At 41.8% G+C, this 19,016-nt stretch overlaps 1 protein-coding gene across 5 annotated transcripts in view; it reads right to left on the bottom strand.

Annotated features, from left to right (window-relative positions):
* Positions 1-19,016, bottom strand: part of plcb1l (phospholipase C beta 1-like) — a 145,008-nt gene that overhangs the window by 64,502 nt on the left and 61,490 nt on the right. The gene's annotated exons all lie outside the window — the stretch shown is intronic.

Raw genomic sequence — 19,016 nt, 5'->3', positions numbered from 1 at the left:
ATTGTGTTATTTATTATTTATTAATAACCCCATGACAGCTCTCCAAATCCTGAGAGCTTGAGGGTTTTCCAGCCTTGCTTTTTAGCTTGTTTTAAGCCCAAAAAACATCCTCCTGTCTCAACATATTTCCAGCTTAACTGCAAAACCAACCATACATACAATAACTTGTAATCAACATCACAGGAAAAACTGTTTTGCTAAAAAAAACACCAGAGGACTCACTTAACCCAGGAGACCTGAGGAGAATGCTTTTCTTGCCCTGAAAGGGTTTTATTTTTAAAGGCTTACATAAAAACTGCAAATTCATAAGTCAACAGAAATTGTGCCCACGTTGAGAAAAAGCAATTGTCGGACTTAATACAACCCTAATTCTCTCATCATCCGACAAAATCAGAGGGCTGCTGCAGGAAGTCTGATCTCTCCTACAACAAAACACTGGGTGCTGGCAATACTCCAGCTTCCACAGAGGAAAAACTCTGGAGAATTTGCATTCAGCCGAGCTAATTGTCAGAGGGAAATTAAACCAAACTAATTTTAGCAAATATATATTTAAGAAGTTCATCTTTGGTGCGAATCACAAAAAAAAAAGCCCAAAAAAAGAGAACCCAAGTACAATGCCTCTGAGGAAAAAGAGGACTAACAATGATCTCCTTCTCTTCTTTGCAAACCCAATATGCAAGTGGCATGCAGAATTCTTGCTCCGGCTTAATTAACACAACAGAAAAGCCCTGTAAAGGATTTTGCAGTGAAAGCAAATAAGCTTCCACTAATTTGACCAATCAAACAAAGAGCATTGTGTCCTGTGTCATGTTGATAAATGTCCTCTACACATCCCTCACCCCCCCCCCCCCCCCAATCAAATTGTGGAGGCTTAGTGGCGCCTGCGATTATCACCCTGAGAACTTCTAAGGCAATACATGTTCACCCTGTCCCTTATGACAGCCTGTGTACTCCCCCCTTTACTAGTTTATGTGGCTAAGGAGCAAGGTTATTATCGTTAACGAAAACTAACGAAATAACGAAAACTAGAAGTGAAAAAACATTTTCGTTAACGGAAATAAAAATAAAAACAAAAAAAGGAAAACTAACTAAAACTGGAATGAGTGTTCACAAAACTAACTAAAATTAACTGAATTTATAGCAAAAATGTGTTTAGTTTTCATTGATGTGTGCGTGTCATACAATAGTCAAGGGTGAAAATGAAGTTTAGTTTCCAGATTTTTTTCTTGCTGTGTCTCATTATGCCAGCAGGTGGCAGCACGTTAGTCGAGTCGTCTGTGTTGCTGCTCCGTCCACGCGCAGAATCATGTCAGGAAAAGTCGGAAGAAAGCGCCAGAGTCCAATTTGGGATTACTTTGAATATGACTGTGTTTTGGATAAAGCAAGTGTCTTGTAGTGGAAAGAGACAAATTATGAGGGACATTTCTAAAGGGAAAAAAATCCCACAAACCTTAAAGTGCACTTGAAAAGCTCACACAAGAAGGCTAACCTAGCTTACCTAAAACAGAAGCTAACCCCAGGCAAGGCAGCGTGATGCATCCCGAGACAACAGGACGGGGATATCTACACAACTGTGTGAGTCAATTACCTTCAAAAAGTTTATCAATTCACTTGAACCACAATTACGAACACCCGGTGCTGCGAGAGTTAATAGTCTCATTGGGGCCAAGATATACATTTTATAGTTGCCTGGTATCAATGGTTGTTCATCTGCCTTTATTTATTTATTTAAAGAACCCATAGGTGGGAATGTGAGTTGTCTGTCTCTGCATGTTAGCCCTGCGACAGACAGGCAACCTGTCCAGGGTGCAGTATGGTAGCTGGAATAGCAACATACCCAAGGATGAGCAGAAGAGAATGACTGATATGATGAAACTGGGATTTTGTTACACTTAATTATTGCAAACACAACTAAAACTATAACTGAAACTAATCAAAACTAAACTGAAACTAAGGATTTTTAAAAAAAATAAAAACTAAACTAAACTAGCAAACAATTGGTAAAAACGAATTAAAACTGATATAAAATTGAAAATCTGAAGTCAAAACTAAATAAAAATAAAAACTAATGAAAATTGCAAAACTATTAAAACCCTGCTAAGGAGGTACTTCTTGAAAATAAGATGTTGCTTAAGGAAAAAAATGTATATGTGGAGAAAACAGGTTTTCAGTGTTGTGTATCATTTAGATGGAGTCATGTGTGGTCTTGACCACCAATCGATGGAACACACACACATGCACATCCTGAGTTCAATGAGAATCCATCACTGTCCACTTATGTATTCTGAATGACACCCGCGTCATCATTCAAAGCATAAAAAGCAAGTTGCAATTTGCTAAAACACACAAAGCTCCCTCTGAGAAACGCTCTGGCCGACAGCCAGACATGAAAGGCTTCTGAGAACAGACGGGATGACAGTAAGATGCATATTTCATTTATTACTACAACGTCAATGCAATTTGATATTGTTTTGATGCTACTGGTAGCCATTAGCTGAACGTAGGGCTCATCTCCCACTATGCAGTCATATGGGCGGGAGCTGCAGGCACTTACATCAGCAGTTATGTTGGGAAAAGACTGACTGACTGAAAGAAACAAGCTGACAGGTGGGCCCTGCTGGACGGGAGCAGGAGCAGGGGGAGGGAGCAGGAGCTGGGGCGGAGGAGATGAGGGCAAAATAAAGAAAAGTAGAAATAAAGCAAGGAACAGAGAGCAACGGAAGGAGAGGAGCGGGAAGGGGGTGAAAACTAATTTGTGCTGGTGCATTGTGGGAGCTATTGGAGGCATGCCTGCGGTCTCAGTTACCACAATGAGTGGAGATTCAGAGAAAGGGTAGGGATGGGATTTGGATGATGGTGTGGTTGAGTTTGGCCTTTCTGAAAACAGCCATGGCCCACTGTCTTCTGTTGCTATAGTGCACGCGTGTGAGAGTGTCGTGTATGATGCTTATGAGCACGTGCTTAGTCAACCTTTCAAGGTGCATGTTGGCAGCTGCTGCCTGTCAGTATAAGAACTCTTCTCAAACACTTAGCATTCAGGTGGAGATGCAGCCCGAGGAAATACGCAGACTTTCTCCTTCTGCCTTAGTTTGTCACGAAGCCCCCACCTGCCCCCACCTGTCACCAGCCATGCGCTCAGACTGTGTCACACTCTGTTGGGCACAGGGAAGAGATTCAGATTGGCAAAGAGAAGTCAGCCACACCTCAGGTCATTAAACCTGCAGCACGGCACCTGTCTAAACCCTCTCTCCTGCGCACAGAGCTCGGACACACACCATCGCAAATGCACACCCCAGACGTCCACCTCAGCACAGGCATGAAACTGCACTCGTGCAGGCTCGGCTCGACGCTCACACAGAGAAATACACACCGTCACACAGAGTGTGTGTATAAATAAACACACAGAGAGACATTAGATCAAAGGAAATGTCAGTATGAATGATTGATGATGAGCCATCTACCTACACACCACTCAGCAGGATCTGCAAAATCTAGTGAACCCGGTTAAGGAAAGGGCTTAAATTGAAGTTTATTATTAATGCAGACTGGGCTAAAACTGGATGATAATGAACCAAAACTAAACTTAACAACTGACGAAACAATTCTGCACCAGCCTTAACTCCCTTTCAGTTAGGCCCCTGGCAGTACAGCCACTGTGGCCTGCTCACCATCATGGGCCTGACAGGCTACACTCCCCAAGAGGAGCTGCAACCAGGCACGGGATGCCCGATGCTGATGTTTTGACGCTGTGTTGAGCTTACACAGATGTTTTGAAAGCCTGCTTTGTGGTTCAAAATGCCCACGTCACTTGATCACATGACGTGGCTATTTGTGGAGCTTTTGACCCCAGTTTTGACAAGCGGCTTGTCTGTTTCTAGCCTCTATTGACAGTGTGTAGAAAAAACCTAGTGACACCGAAAACTCCCAGAAAGCTTAAAAGTCACCATCGTCATTATTATTATTATTGTTAGCAGCAACAATCACAGCAAAGGGTAGTTTTTGGGAACCTATTGACAGCTGAGTTAGTGAAACCCATAGTAACCGCAGGGCAACAGATAATCCCACCGTAGCGGTCAAAACATACATCAGTGATGTGTAACATGAACCATTAGTCTAGTGCCAAGTTGTAAACCTGCACCTTTATTTAAAAAAGAAATCCCGTTGTGTACATGTCTACATGAAATAAGCGTTTCATGTAGACATGTATGTGATGATTTTTGACTTTTTCCAATTTGCAAAAAGCTACATTCATTCACACGTCATTCCACTGTAGATAAAACACAAAGATTAATGGGGCACTGTGCTTACGTATATATCCACAACACTTATGTGGTTATGAAAATAAGCTCTTCTCTGTAGATTGTATAAATTGTGCATTTAATTTGATAACACACTATTTGTTACAGTCAAAGTTTTTCTTGTTTTGTTGTACGGAGATTTCTCCAAAATGTCCTAATTATGGTTATTTTTAATAACTGGTTAGAATCGCGCAAAATCTGTGTTGCTTAAAAAACTAGCATTATCACCATGTGATATAGCAAAAATGGCCAGAAGGTGTCACTGTGGAGACGGGTGTCAAATTGTTTCAAAAGCTCGATACAAATTCGACGCATCTGCTCTAAACGTTTTAGTGTTTCACAAGGCCTCGGTTGGCCCATCGCTACAGTGGTCTCCTTACTATCATGGCCTGACTCACTATGCTACTCAAGAGGAGTCCTGCCTATATAATCAGTAGCTCCGCCCACTGCAGGAAATAACAATTAACCAGCAATTGAGTACCAAAATCAACTCAATCATAAGCATATCTAGTTATATGAAGTAAATGAAGCTATTCTGAGCCTGTTTAAAAACACATTCTCCAAACATTAGGCAAATCTCCCCCTCCATACCACACTTGGTACTTTCCCCCAAGAGCTTGACCATAAAAGGAGTCCAAAAGGGTCCTGACTGTTTTGGCAGTTCCTGAGTCCAAACCAGAGGAAGGCCAAGTGCATTATGGAGTAGAGGTCAGAAACCATCAAATTCATCACATATAAGTCTCAAAAACTATTTTTAATCAGACTTGTTTGGAAATTCGTCAGTGACTTAGCAGCAATACAAAGGAAAAATAGCAAGGTCAAAGCATTGTGCGTTGTTTAGAGGTCACACGCCTCCTCACGACACACGTGTTGGACAAGTAGTAGTGGAATTGTCGAATGCTTTTATGACGAGCTTCGCTTCACGAACGTATATTAACGCGGTTAAAACAATTATTAGTTGTAAAGGAAAGATGAACCTTGCTATGTTCAAAGCAGCTGTAGCTGGAGTACAAGCTGAGTAATGTGAAAAGTTCTTTCTTTTCTTTTTTGAAGCACCAATTCTCACAAGACCTGCATTTTGCATGTTTTTTTAAAGCTGGTTTGGTTGGTATCTTGAGGGTGGCAGCACTTTAGCTGACTCAGCCAGCCTGCGCATTGAAGTTCACACTGAATTTTTAAAAGCATCTGCACTTGTTAAACAAAAGGATGTTATAGAAGCACAGGGAACTTATTTTATGGATATAATAACGATTTCAGCCTTGTAGTAGTTGTTCAGGCTTTTCAATGCTGCAACAAGTAAATCAGCTATCTTGAACAATAACTTATACAATTTTGGCTAAGCTGTGTATATTCAATAGTGTAGAGTCGTTATAAGGTGTATTTGGTATTTGAATCAAAGAAGATATTCTCATCTTTGTGTTTCCCCCCATCTGACCTCATGCACAATCTGCTCATGGATTTATAATCATCGGACAAATGAGCAGAAAGACTTAAATCCAGCTTGAACATCGGAATTCTTGGAGCACATTCTAACGTATGGAGCAGGGCACCTAACCTCCTCCTGCTGCCGGCTAGCCTTGTTAACTAACAGAGCGGCAAGATGCTGCTGGTGGGACGGTAAAGCTTTGGACCTTTTGGAAGGCAATTATGGGATATCAAGCTGGGGGGTGATGTGCTCATTCTGCCACACAAATGCTGCGCAGATGCATGTTTTTGTCGTTTATACGCACTCGTTTCCAGCAGAAGATATTTACTGATGTATGAGCCGTTTCAGTCTGAGCCGTATGACGATATGCCTCATGTCGCTTATCTTTGTCATTTTATTGATGTTTAGTTTGTCTATATCTGCACGCCGATGTGCATCCTTGTCTACCAGCCAGTGTGAGTCACAGTCTACAGAGCATTTCCCCCACAGCAAAGCTAATCCTAAGATGACTCCCTCTCTTGGCAATGCAGTCATTTATTTAAGAGGGTCACGCCGGATCTGCAGAGCATGTTTTAAACATTAGCCGCTTCATAACCTTACACAGACAGAAAGCACCGAAACGTTGATCCTATTAGAAGAAAGCCGTAGCTTTTGCTTTCTGTAAATGGCCTTCCTAATAATCCACACTCATTCATGTGCCACCCAGACACATATGAGCAGTGACATCAACATAGAAAAAAAGAGAAAGGGGGGGACTTGCACTTCACACCCTTGCTGTGGGAGTCTGATGCCTTACTGCTACACGGGGACGCCATGTAGTTCAGCTTAAAAGCGTTTCTGCTGATCAGTCTGTTTAGTTCAGCCACAGTAGCAGCAGCCTTTCATATAATTATGGGCGAACTGTCTGCTCCCATTGCAGTTCTGCAGTTTCATACTTGAAACTTCCTCAGTGTGGAAACTGCTTTGCTAACTTTTCTAGCTTCGGGTAAAACTGCCCAAGGATAAGCTGCAGATAAGTCTCACAAACAACCGCACTGTAAACACGATCAAAGAATGCAACTAAAAAAGCGAGGGGAAGTGCAAGGGAATCGGTGAGGGATGAAGGATCTTTGATTCTGGGTGAGCCGTCTCCCGTCTTTCCTGTGCTGTCTGTATCGCACTCCCACGTAGTCATAACTCAGGTGAGAACCAAAGTGTCAATGAGCAGCAGACCACCGCAGTTTCATGAGATGGCGATATACCCATGAGGACAGGAGTAAAAGGTCAGTGATTCATCAGTCAGCTGTCAGGTGATGCATCACCAACCACAGTACAGAAGTAACTGCACACATATTTGGTACATTTGGCGAGTGTGTGTGTGTACTTTGCCATCCAAAGCCAGAAAACACTTTGTCACAAATCTTCGAGTGAAGTGTGAGCGAACAGTTTGCGAAAGAGGAAGCCCTCGGGATTTAAATTGTATTATCTTTCGGAGTAAGACGCTAGGCTTAATATTTACATGTGTTTGATCGAGGAGTGCAATGATTAAGAAGGGAATCACAATAACAAAAAACACATCCTGATGAAAGCACTAGCTCCTCACAAGCACTCCAGTCGAATACATTAGCCAGCGGTGATGCGTCGCCAGGGCTCAGTCATGCAGCGAGGCACAGGTTGAGAAAATGCGTAGGAGGAAGTTGAAAGCTCGTACGGACTTAACAATCCTTCATTCCGGCTCGTCAACAGGGGCATTTCATTAACCCCGAAGCAGTGAGACATGAAACAAGAGACAGAAGGGGTGGACGGAGGGGAGACCGAGAGCGTATACCACGGCATTTCCAAAATGCCAGCACATCAGCAATAACTCGAGGTGACAGGCGCTCATTTTCGCGTCTTGGGGAAGTGGCGCACCATTCACACCCAATACTAATCATCTCATGACACGCAGAGGAACTGGCCGTTCCAGACGTTCAGGGGGAAAGAGAAAAATTCATTTTTTAAAAGAGGACTTACACAACTGCTGCATTTCTCATTTAATCACGAATAATTTACTCGTGGACTCTTGAGTTTATTCCTCTCACCGATCAGACTTTTATTGTACTGCACAGCTATACTTCTGTCTAGACCCGCAGGGTTAACTGGACTCTACGCTCCAGGCTAAAATGCATCTGGAAGAAATTCACAAGTTCAGGTATGTTTATGTTTCACCCTAGAAACCATGTTTTTGTTCATCATGCTGCTCTCATTGGGCCTGGATGTAAAACAGGAAGATCCAGGTGCATCCAGAGTTTTTCCTCTATCAATTTCATTATTTGGGAGGTTAGGTTTTGGTATCTTCGAGGCCCTCAGGGGGTTAATGGTGTCTCTAGTATGGCAAAGATGGATATATTTACTGAGGGTTTCTCTGAGGAGTTGCATAACCTGTTTACTAAAGATTATGCAGCTCTTTCCAGTTACTAGTATACTTGAGTTAATAGCAGGGATAAAGATCTAAAGGAAAGCACTGATGCTCCTACAGCTACTGCAACTTAAAATGGTATACGCAGGACTGCTCCTCCACCTCAGGGGCCTTGCACAGCTGTAGATGCAGCTGCGTCTACAGCTACTTTCACAGATTCAACCGAATTTTATCCTCCGCTGTCAGACTCTGCTCTTCAGTTGAAGCCAAAAGGATTCATCTTAAAGTGGAAAAAGAAGCGTTAAAGTTTCAGAGATATTTCTTGACGACACCAACGATGTGCCTGTGAGGAAGTGGCAGTCCTTTGAAAGAGCTTGTGAGGCTGATTTGAGCATGTGCACCAAGCTGTTGTTCCAGGTGCCAGTCATTGATATTTTGCATCCACCATGAGTATTCCCTGGTGGGACATATGGGGGGGAAATAAAGCTTTAAACCAACTGCTTAGACATTTTTACTGCCTTTGGGGGGAAATCAAATGTTGCAAAATACTCATAAAAACTGTCACGTATGCCAAATTGTAAGGAAGCCTTACCAGTAAATTCCTCCATGTCCATTTCAGCCATTGCTGAGTGTTTTGAACATATAACATCCTCTGCCTACCATCCAAAGTTACCTAACTATAAAAGCACAGGTTGATCGTGCTGCAAATGTATATAGAGAGTCCATTAACCTCCTTTTGTGGATGAAAACAGACCCAAGAGTCATTAGGTTCAACCGAGAAGACCTGCTCACAGTGGCCTTAAAGCTGCTAACAGTAGGGATGGGTATCGAAAACCGGTTCTTGTTGAGAACCGGTTCCCACTCTTTCAATTCCTTGGAATTGTTTGCCATTTTTGCAAACGATTCCCTTATCGATTCCAGTCGCCCCGAATGACTTCACCACGTTGCGGAGCGTCATTTACCTGGCAGGAAACACGGCGCCTAAGCGGCTCAAACGCTAAAAAGTTTGGTTATACTTTATGAGAACGGATCACAACAGGGCAACTTGCAATGCTTGCAAAGTAGATATTTCATTTAAGGGAGGAAACACTACGAATATGCAAAAGCATTTGCTCACAAAACACGCGATAACCTTAAATGAATGTCGTGTTTTTAATTCCGCTCCAGACTCGTGAATCTCAACCCAGCAGCAGCGGTAACGTTTGCACGTCCTCTCCCGTTAATGCGGCAGGTAAATAATCAACTAACAGTGCATATTATGTTAGCGCCATCTGCCTTATTACAAAACCTGCCATTACTGTGCGTTTAGGTGACCATGATGAGAGACAGAGTCTGGCTCAGATGCTGGCAGTTGTCGCTGCAGTCTACCGGTAGCGTCTCCTTTCAGGCCAGGATAGACGAATGTCACCGAGCAGTGACTAAGTTTGTGGTCAAAGGCTTGCACCCATTTGCCACAGCAGATGATTTTCGGTAAGTGAATGTGTTTAATTGTAGGCAGGGACATTACTGGATATTCTTGTGTAATTGCTACAGAATAATTTATGTTATACTTTGTTATTGCTACAGAAGAATATTTATTTTATTATTTTACATTTACAATTTTTTGTACATTGAAGAGCTGTAGACTGTGGATCTCTTATCTCACTGTTGGGTTTGTAAGGCCATGTTACTCCTAAATTTCTATCTTGTTCAAAGAGAAGATATAAAACAAAGTTCTAAGCTAATCGACCTTAGTGTTCTCCTTTTTAAAAAAAAAAAAAAAAAAAGAATCGATAAGAGAATCGATAAAGAATCGAATCATTAAACAGAATCGAAAATGGAATCGGAATCGTGAAAATCTTATCAATACTCATCTCTAGCTAACAGACACCTGGAAGGTTAGATGCTGCAATGCTTTGACTTTGAATCTGGTTTTACTGGACACCCTTTGAAGTTTCAGTCCTAGAACGAATAATTAGGCAGCTTGGCAGCAACAGGAATACTGGAAACCTACTTCTACTTCAACATAATACAACCGGCACCTGTTAAAAGCCAAATCCAGCCCCTCTCACACTCTTTCCCCTGCTTGGCAGTCTGAACAACAGCATTCCCTTTCCCACCACACTTGTTTCCTTTGTTTGGTTTTTCATTTGTAATATACTTCAGTTAGGTAACCATACTTCGCTGACTCCCTTGTCGTCTTTTTTTCCCCGGATGTCATCTTGAATTTTGTGCAGTTGATTTTATTTAACAATAAAGGCTCACAAATATAGACATAGGCCAACCCAGAACAGATTCTGAGTATAAAAGTTGCCGGTCTACTACTGCAGAGTTTAAACAAATTAAGCCTTGTATAGTCTGAAAGCTGCTGACAGCCATACCCGCAGACCCGGCCAGCAAATGGCACAAACTCCTAATTTAGTCATATGAAAGCTCTTGACATCTCATTCAGGCTGCCGTGTCATTGAGAGAAAACACATTCTTCACCAGAACCATAAAGACTGCTTGACAGCATTTGACTGCAAATCACAGCCCCCACAGTAACCAAGTCATCTGATTTAACTGTCACCCAAAACACGGAGGAGTTGCCACAGATTTTAATAGAACTTTTCAGCAGCAATGTAAGGACACACTGCTTTGGCGTTTGCACGTATACTTCCGACAAAATCTCCCCAGATATCACATGATTGAATTTAATTAATCGCTCATACTGATTCCTAATAATTCTTTGACATAATTCTTAAAATCTCTGCTATCCTAGCAAGCTGAGCATGTTTTTTTGGGGTCAAGATGACTTTAATTTTTCCAAAGAACAAAAAAATGGAAGAATCTCAATTGCCTGCACATGGTGACTGCAGGACTTTGAAGAGAAAAATCCTCCAGAAATGGGCAGGAAATTGGTCAATTTTGCTGAGAAATCTACTTTCCTCTGGCATCAAGGTAGCATGCAAAGCATATCAGGAGGACCTTTACACCAATACTGGCATGATCAAAAGTTACAGTGTATTTATTTAACAGTGGTTGCCTTTTATTAACCATTAATCTCAATAAAACACACACAAAAAAAAAAAGAATGGCAACATGTTACAGCAACTCAACAGATACATTTAAGAAGCAATAAAAAAATAAATGCTTTTCACTAAGTGTTAAGGTGTTACTGTGTCACTCTGTGCAGTCTCTACAGAATAAGGTAATTGTTAAAAAGGTTGTTTGGGTATTTCTGTTCACAGAAATCCAGTCATAACTCTCACAACCACTGGGACAGGCCACCAGTGAATACACAATTATATGGCCATTAATGGCCAAAAACAAACTTGTGTAACAGATGCTTGAGGCGTGAAGGGACCTGTTGAGAAGCAGGCTGCCAGTTTGGATTAAAAAAGAACATAAAAGCTTGGAGGACTCTGCGTATGGATAATTATACAGAGGAGACACGCCACATTTCTGTCACAGTGCTCCTCAGTTCCTGAGAGAACCTTTTACAAGGGCACGTGCTCCATACGCAGCATTAAAATTAGGTCATAAATTTTGAATGTGTTCAGACACGCAAGGGGACTTTGTGAGCATCGAATAGTGACCCGGTTTCTCGGGGAGAGAGTTTGAAGGAGTGAATAAGCAGAAGAAAAGTGGCAAGAGGATGATTCACACTGTGTGTGAATCGCTCTGAAGGAAAGACGGAGAGACAGAAGGGGCAAGGGTTGATGAGGTGGAAGTAGTCTACCTGGCATACACTCTCCCTCCAGCTGACTGAGCCGACGTTGGGCACACAGGAAGGCAGAGGTGTGGACGGGAGGGAGCTGACCTCAGATACACCGCATGAACTCCAGCGGGAGAAAAATAATCAGCTGCCGGGACTCACAAAAGCAGCTCTTCTCATTAGAATAAGCACTACACAAAACTCGGGACTCGGTAGCGCACAGAAAAGTCAAACAGCTGAGCCTGAAATCGAATTGAACAGTACAACGCTCATTTCAAGAATTTTGGAAAGTGTCATAAGCATCATGTATAATAAAATGATATATTGCTAGAAAAAAGCTGAGAAATTTTATAAAGTCAGCTTTTGAGTCCATTGTTCACAATATCTAACTAAATTGAGCATTTATTGCACTTTTGGTTCCACAGCAAAGAAAACAGGAGTAAACTAGCGCTAAAATGTTACATTTGGGTAAAACATAACATAAAATGTTACATTTGTAAAAATAAAACAAACATAAAACATAACATAAAATGTTACATTTGTAAAAAAACAAACAAAACAAAACATAACATAAAATGTTACATTTGTAAAAAAACAAAAACAAACATAAAACATAACATAAAATGTTACATTTGTAAAAAAACAAAAAAAAAACAAAACATAACATAAAATGTTACATTTGTAAAAAAAAACATAAAATGTATCATAAAATGTTACGTTTGTAAAAAAAACAAAAAAAACATAAAACATAACATAAAATGTTACGTTTGTAAAAAAAAACAACAACATAAAATGTATCATAAAATGTTACGTTTGAGTAAAACGTAACATTTTACCCAACTTGTGTAAAAGTCTTTGACAAAGTTTCTCGTAGCAACTCGCTACTTAAAAGTTCCTCCTCTGTGTCATCGTGTCCCAGGTATTCTGGTCATTACTCCCACCCACTGCCTCTGACTCACTCTTGAATTTGTGAGGTAGATGAACCCCATTTTGTTCAAGCTGTCCATCAAGTGGCACTCTGTCAGGGGTGGCACTAAAAACAGCTCGCAGGCACCGGCAACTGGCAGGTACATAACTATGGTAATTATCCTCTAGTCATACACAAGCTCTAATTTAGCGAGGGCAGACTTCTGAAAACGCAGAGGAGCGCTGACGGACTGCTAACAGCCAACCACACGTGGAAGGACACATGCGTGTGCGCTGGCATCCAAAAAGGCGCAGATGTGTATACACCCACGCAAAGACTAATACACATAATTGGTGAAAAAATAGGCACGAAGCAGAGGCAGCCAAGAGACGGGTGAAACGGGCATTTACATTTTCGATGCTTCCTTGAGCGAGAAACTGAATCTGCTCCATTCTCTAAGTGACCCTGAGATGTGACTTCCCCGCTGAGAGGTGAAGGAGTAACAATCCTGTTATGTGTATTATTAGTGACGGTGCATAACATAGTGTCTCCTGTGAAAATATTTGACTGGAAAAAAATAAATGGGCATGAATCACAAGCATTGCAACTTTGATGACCATCAAATGTGACGGTTCAGTCAGGGAAAATTCAGCAACCAGGCCAAATAATTTCCAATAAATGAACAACGAAAAGAACTTTGTATGTGAAGTGCACGAGCAAATAAAACAGCTTCATAGACGCAGGTATAAACTGAACAACAACTCAGAAGCCAAGCGGGCAATGCGGCCGCACACATGAGGGTCTGCTTGGCAAGCGCTGCAGCAGATTCCCGCTCTGGCAGGCGACTGCGCTCGAAGCTGAATTCTGCTCCTTCAATTCAATCTGACTTCAAGCAGTCTGGAGGGCAGAGCCCAAAACGTACAAGGGCCCTAATGTGATTTGTCACTTTCAAAGCAGTGATGCCACAACCTCTGCGACTGACAGGTTAAGTTTACTGCATTACAGTGAGTTAGTGTTTGTTTAGACACTAGCTCAGGGTACGGCAGTCTTACCATTTCAGATCAGGCAAATGAGTGGTTTGAAACTGTCATGTTGCGTTGTAAACGAAAGACAGTCTGTTGCATTGTTTTCTTTTTGAGGGACTATTATCTGGAAAAACTACTGCAGTGGAGCCCTTACAGCCAGACTTGTACTGTGTTTCACTGAGTGACATCTGGCAGTTACACGAACATGGTTTACACCTATTTGTTCACATTTTGGAAATTTGAACAAATATAATTGACTATGAAAAGCTTCTTTTCCCTTTCTTAGGCATCATGTGTGCACCTTGCAATGAAGGTTTAAAAAAAAAATCATAATAAAGTATTATTATTAGGCTACGTTCACACTGCAGGCGAAAGCGCATCAAACCCAACTTTTTTGACCCTATGCGACCCATATCCGATCATGGTGTGACAGTGTGAACGGCACAAATCCGATATTTTCAAATCCGATCTGGGTCACTTTCGTATGTGGTGCTGAATCTGATACATATCCAATGTTTTAGAAAGCGACTGCTGTTTGAACGGTCATGTCGCATTAAATCCGTCTTTTACGTCACTGACACAAGACAGACGCCAATTATCAGCGCCCGAGAAGACATCGTGAACGCTTCCTGGCCATCCAGTGTAGATGTCAGTGAAACTGTTGGGAAGGCAGCGTTGGAGAAACGTGAACATTTTATTTGTACTGTATAATCTGCAGATTCTGACAGAAATCTGCAGCTATCCTTTGAAGCACTGCTCCTCTCTAAACAGCAATAAGGATCATTATTAGGCCATATGTAAATAACAAAATAACTTTATAACTTAAAGCAAAATTGGGAAACGTGAAGTCCGAAACGAGTCTTTATATTAAGGTCATCAGTCAAACAATACTGTTTGGTTTGGGTCTAAACAGAGCGCGTTGTGTGTGACGTCTTCTTTTGCGCATGCGTGCCACTTTGAGGGTTCACACTAGAGCGCGTTTACTGTCACATTTTATTTGTAGTGTGAACGAGCAGACAAAAAAAATCGGATATGATCAAAAAATCGGAATTGAGCATTAAGACCTGCAGTGTGAACGTAGCCTTAGTGCTGTCAGCATTAATCTCATTAAAATGACATTAATGAGCTAACTGCGCTAACGCGTTGACACCGTGCAGCCACACGCACGGGGCGATCTGCTTTAACTCGTTAACGGAGATTTGCCGCATTAATGCAGTTATGGCGTTAACGTCATTTTAACGAGATTAATGCTTACAGCACTAATTCTTATTATATTAAGGTAATCCTGTGATTTAACAAAATGAGATAGCTGTTGTTAGTTAACTTGACAAACTTCATGGTCCCATATATAAGCAAATACGGTACAGAAGCACCAGTTATTTTGCTGCCACAGTGCACTCTCATGCGCGATGGCGATTTGCCTGCTTGGCTGTTGACTTCTACACGCGTGGCTTGTTGATTTTATGTGTGAGGAAATTTAAGTGCACAAGTGGCAATGAATACCTGCGCCTGTGAAATTAGATTACTTGGTTGAGATTATGTTTTATCTTGCATAGAATTTATGACATAACCCTGACTCCGTATTTATGTTCTTTAAAAATGTCTGCCAAAATTACCTACAAAGAGGGTGGATGGGAAAAAATAGACAATTCCAACCATCAGTACTTCATCTGGCATCCTGCTAGGGACCTTGCATAAGCCAGGAACCCAGAGGAGAGAAGCCCTACAGGGGCAAGCATCTACAATGGGGCCCAGGAGTAAATAATTCACAGGAGTCCCTGTTGGCATGGTGGAGCCTTCAGGCTGTAGTTGCTCTGCCACTGCAGACGCTGTAAGGAGGCAGCATATGTCCTCTCCCTTTGGCTCTTTCCTTTCTTGGACTCCTTCACTTGCCTGTCCTTTCCTTCCATCGTGATAAACCGCTCTCATGTGCCGTGCCCTTGCCACGCAAAGGACTCAAGCAGAATCCCGACTCAATGACATCTTTAATAATCCTGACCAGAACCAATTGGGTTTATTGGGGGAAATTCCTGCAGGACATAGAAGGAGGGCTGTGGAGCATCAGAATTAGCTGAAGAGGAGAGGCTGTTTCTTTTTTTTGTCTTTCTGCTCATAGAGCAGTATGCTTCGCATGTACCTGGCAGCACCGGACTTTGACTTGATTTGTTTGGCTAATATGAATGACACGCAGGTGTTGTGTAATGATACGCTACACGGCCTAAAATTCTTGGAAAGGGTTTGTTTAAAAAACAAAAAGCTAGTGCATTACAAGTGTCCTGCAATAAACTAGTCTTTTGAATTACGGAACTGAGGAAGAATAGTGATTTTTCTCTTACTTTATTCTGTCTTGAACGCAAGCAAGTGGTCAAACTTTAAATAAATCAAAATGTGGCATCACAAATTACTGTTACCCTCCTGATGTTTAAGGTACTGTGCATCAAGGGCAAATTCACAGCAGATCTTGACTGAATCCACACATCAAAGCTCACTGTTTTCCTGTGAAAGCACAGTGGGGCTATTTCACTTCTTATTAAAGCTAACAGCTGCTTCAGACGGCGATGCATGCGGGATCATTCGAGCCTTTGCATAAATAAAGAAAAAAAGAAACTGACAGCTGTTTAGCCATGCAGTCACTGCAGTTCCCACAACTACAGTAGATGGCATAATTTGGTACATAAACAACCCCAATTGTGCCTACAAATCCCTCAGTAAACATTTAAGGACCCTTAGTGAGCACTGTGCAGTGATAATTATGATTTATCTGCTGTCTGTAGTCATCGTTTAGCCTTTTGCCATCATTAGCTCCGCTGTGACACAGACATCCTGCTGTCCCGACTTCCCCAGACCATCTGCCTGACTAGGCCATGCCAGCCACCAAACCAACCAACCACCTACACCCCAATGCCCCATTTGGTCTGACATCTGTGTGCTCCACTGATCTGCCAACAAAGACTTACTGAATGTTTAAACAAGCCCTTGGATATTTGACAACATTCATTTTCCCATTTAAGCCCATGGTCTCACTTTCAGTCAGGTGGCTGCGGGGGCAGCCCATTTCCAGACCCCACGGTGCTAATGATACACATAATGCGAGAGATCAAAACTGCGTGCGGAACTAGCCTCCATATCTGATTGGTTTGGATTCTGTGACCGATCTTGGATAAAAGATGATTATCAGTCCACGGTTGTTCTCTACCAGACAACACAGACACCTATGGCCCCCAGGCATAATAAGCCAATCTCAGCCTTTAATGACAGCCAAGGACAAGAGTCTAGACACAGTGGATTATCAGAGAAACCTCTGAATTGAATTTCTTTTTTTTGTTTTGTTTTAAAGGTAACAGCTTTTGGTGCAGGAAAAGATGGAAATGAGCAAGAAGGGCGGTAACTGGATGAAAACTGGTGTCTGCCAATCCTTCTACACAATCCAGAAACGTAACTGAAAGCCACATCGGGCTTTAAGGGTACACAAACAGAATATAAAACGTGTCTTTAACACTTCAGAAAATATCGAATCTGAACAAAAAAGGCACATATAAACAGTCTTGATGCATGCCCAGGTAAGCAAATCTCAAAAAGCTCATTCTGTTCGTCTGGAAGTAGCGTTTTCAGTGGAAGACACGTTTCGTCACTCATCCAGAGACTGAAGAAGTCACTTGTTTGAGAAACGAAATGTTTCTCCTACTGAAAACGCTACGTCCAGATGAACAAAATCAACTTTTTGGCACATATAAACTGTTTGCTGCTCTATAACAGATGCTTTCACAACAGGCAGGCCAAACATATCGCTGCTGCCTTTCCTGTTTCCAACACTGTCAGCCTACCATTCCAAGCGAGGACATTTCAGCCAAATTCAATCAGACATTTATCATCTTCCACCCTGAATAAGAGCATATGAGACCTGTCGTCGTATCATCAGTTATGATGACTGCATATAGATTCTTAAACGTGCCGTGTACACAGGACCACAGTGGCATGCACTGACAGAGCAAAGCTGTACCAGTAGAGTAGATGGACGTCATTATAGCCAATTTATGCTGCATAATAGTGAGTCCTATGCAACAATTCAATAAATTCAATTCAATTTCTTTATTGTCCCACAAGGGGAAATTAATTTAGCAGCAAGATAAAAATAAACAGAACAATACTATAAAATAATAATAACAATAATAATGATAGAAAGTTCAAGGACAATTATTTGCCATTAAGGAGACAAGACGCAGTAGGGATAAAAGAGACCTGGAGTCTCTTTTATTTATAGGAATATGAGGACAGGAGCCTTTCAGAAATGGTAAATGGTAAATGGTCTGTATTTGTATAGTGCTTTACTTGGTCCTAAGGACCCCAAAGCGCTTTACGCTATACACAATCATCCACACATTCACACACTGGTGATGGCAAGCTACAGTGTAGCCACAGCCACCCTGGGGCGCACTGACAGAGGCGAGGCTGCCGGACACTGGCGCCACCAGGCCCTCTGACCACCACCAGTAGGCAACGGGTGAAGTGTCTTGCCCAAGGACACAATGACCGAGACTGTCGGAGCCGGGGCTCGAACCGGCAACCTTCCGATTACAAGACGAACGCCCAACTCTTGAGCCACAATCGCCCCTTAAAATATTTAGGTATACTTTGAAATATTTACATATTTTGAGTGCATTATTGTGAATAATATGGTAGTGACATTCCTGGATTTGATGTGGTTTTCCTGATGCTAGTGATATGTTCTGCCTTAGCTTTGGATGTTAACAAAAGTTGAAAAGGTGATTAAGGCTGACATGACAAAAGAGTGTTAAATGACGCGGTTTTATGCTACTGGCAGTTTTCACTTGCTTTTAGGATTATTAAGCTAAAATACTTGTTAAGCACTCACGTTTTCTTAAGAAAGTGTTGCTATCACCTCTCGGAAGTGTTACACTTATGAAACAGAACCTGCAGTCTGTTGGCGTCCAAACCATGTGGTGTGCAGAGTGGAAGTGGGGGAGCACGTCCAACCAAACAAATGGCTGAAAAAAGAAATAACAAAAGCCCAGCTTCCCAAAAGAAAAAGAAAAAAGACCAAGTATGCCAGTTCTTCCAAACTTAGCTTCATCACGCATCACTGAACGTGAAAAAACAAAGAAATGTACGTGTGTAAGAGAGGGATAAGTGAATGTGTCTTATACCTCCATTTGCTGTGCTCTTTTAGGCAGTGGATAGTTCAAGAGAGAGCTGTGGTCTCTGGAGCAACAGCATTGAGAATCAGACATTTTCTTTACCAGCCCTCCTAAATGTACTATTGAAAACCAATTAGGCCTTTGCTGTGCT

Source organism: Neolamprologus multifasciatus, chromosome 15, assembly GCF_963576455.1.
Source record: "Neolamprologus multifasciatus chromosome 15, fNeoMul1.2, whole genome shotgun sequence".
Lineage (NCBI taxonomy): Eukaryota > Metazoa > Chordata > Actinopteri > Cichliformes > Cichlidae > Neolamprologus > Neolamprologus multifasciatus.
This window is presented reverse-complemented; position numbering and strand designations above follow the sequence as displayed.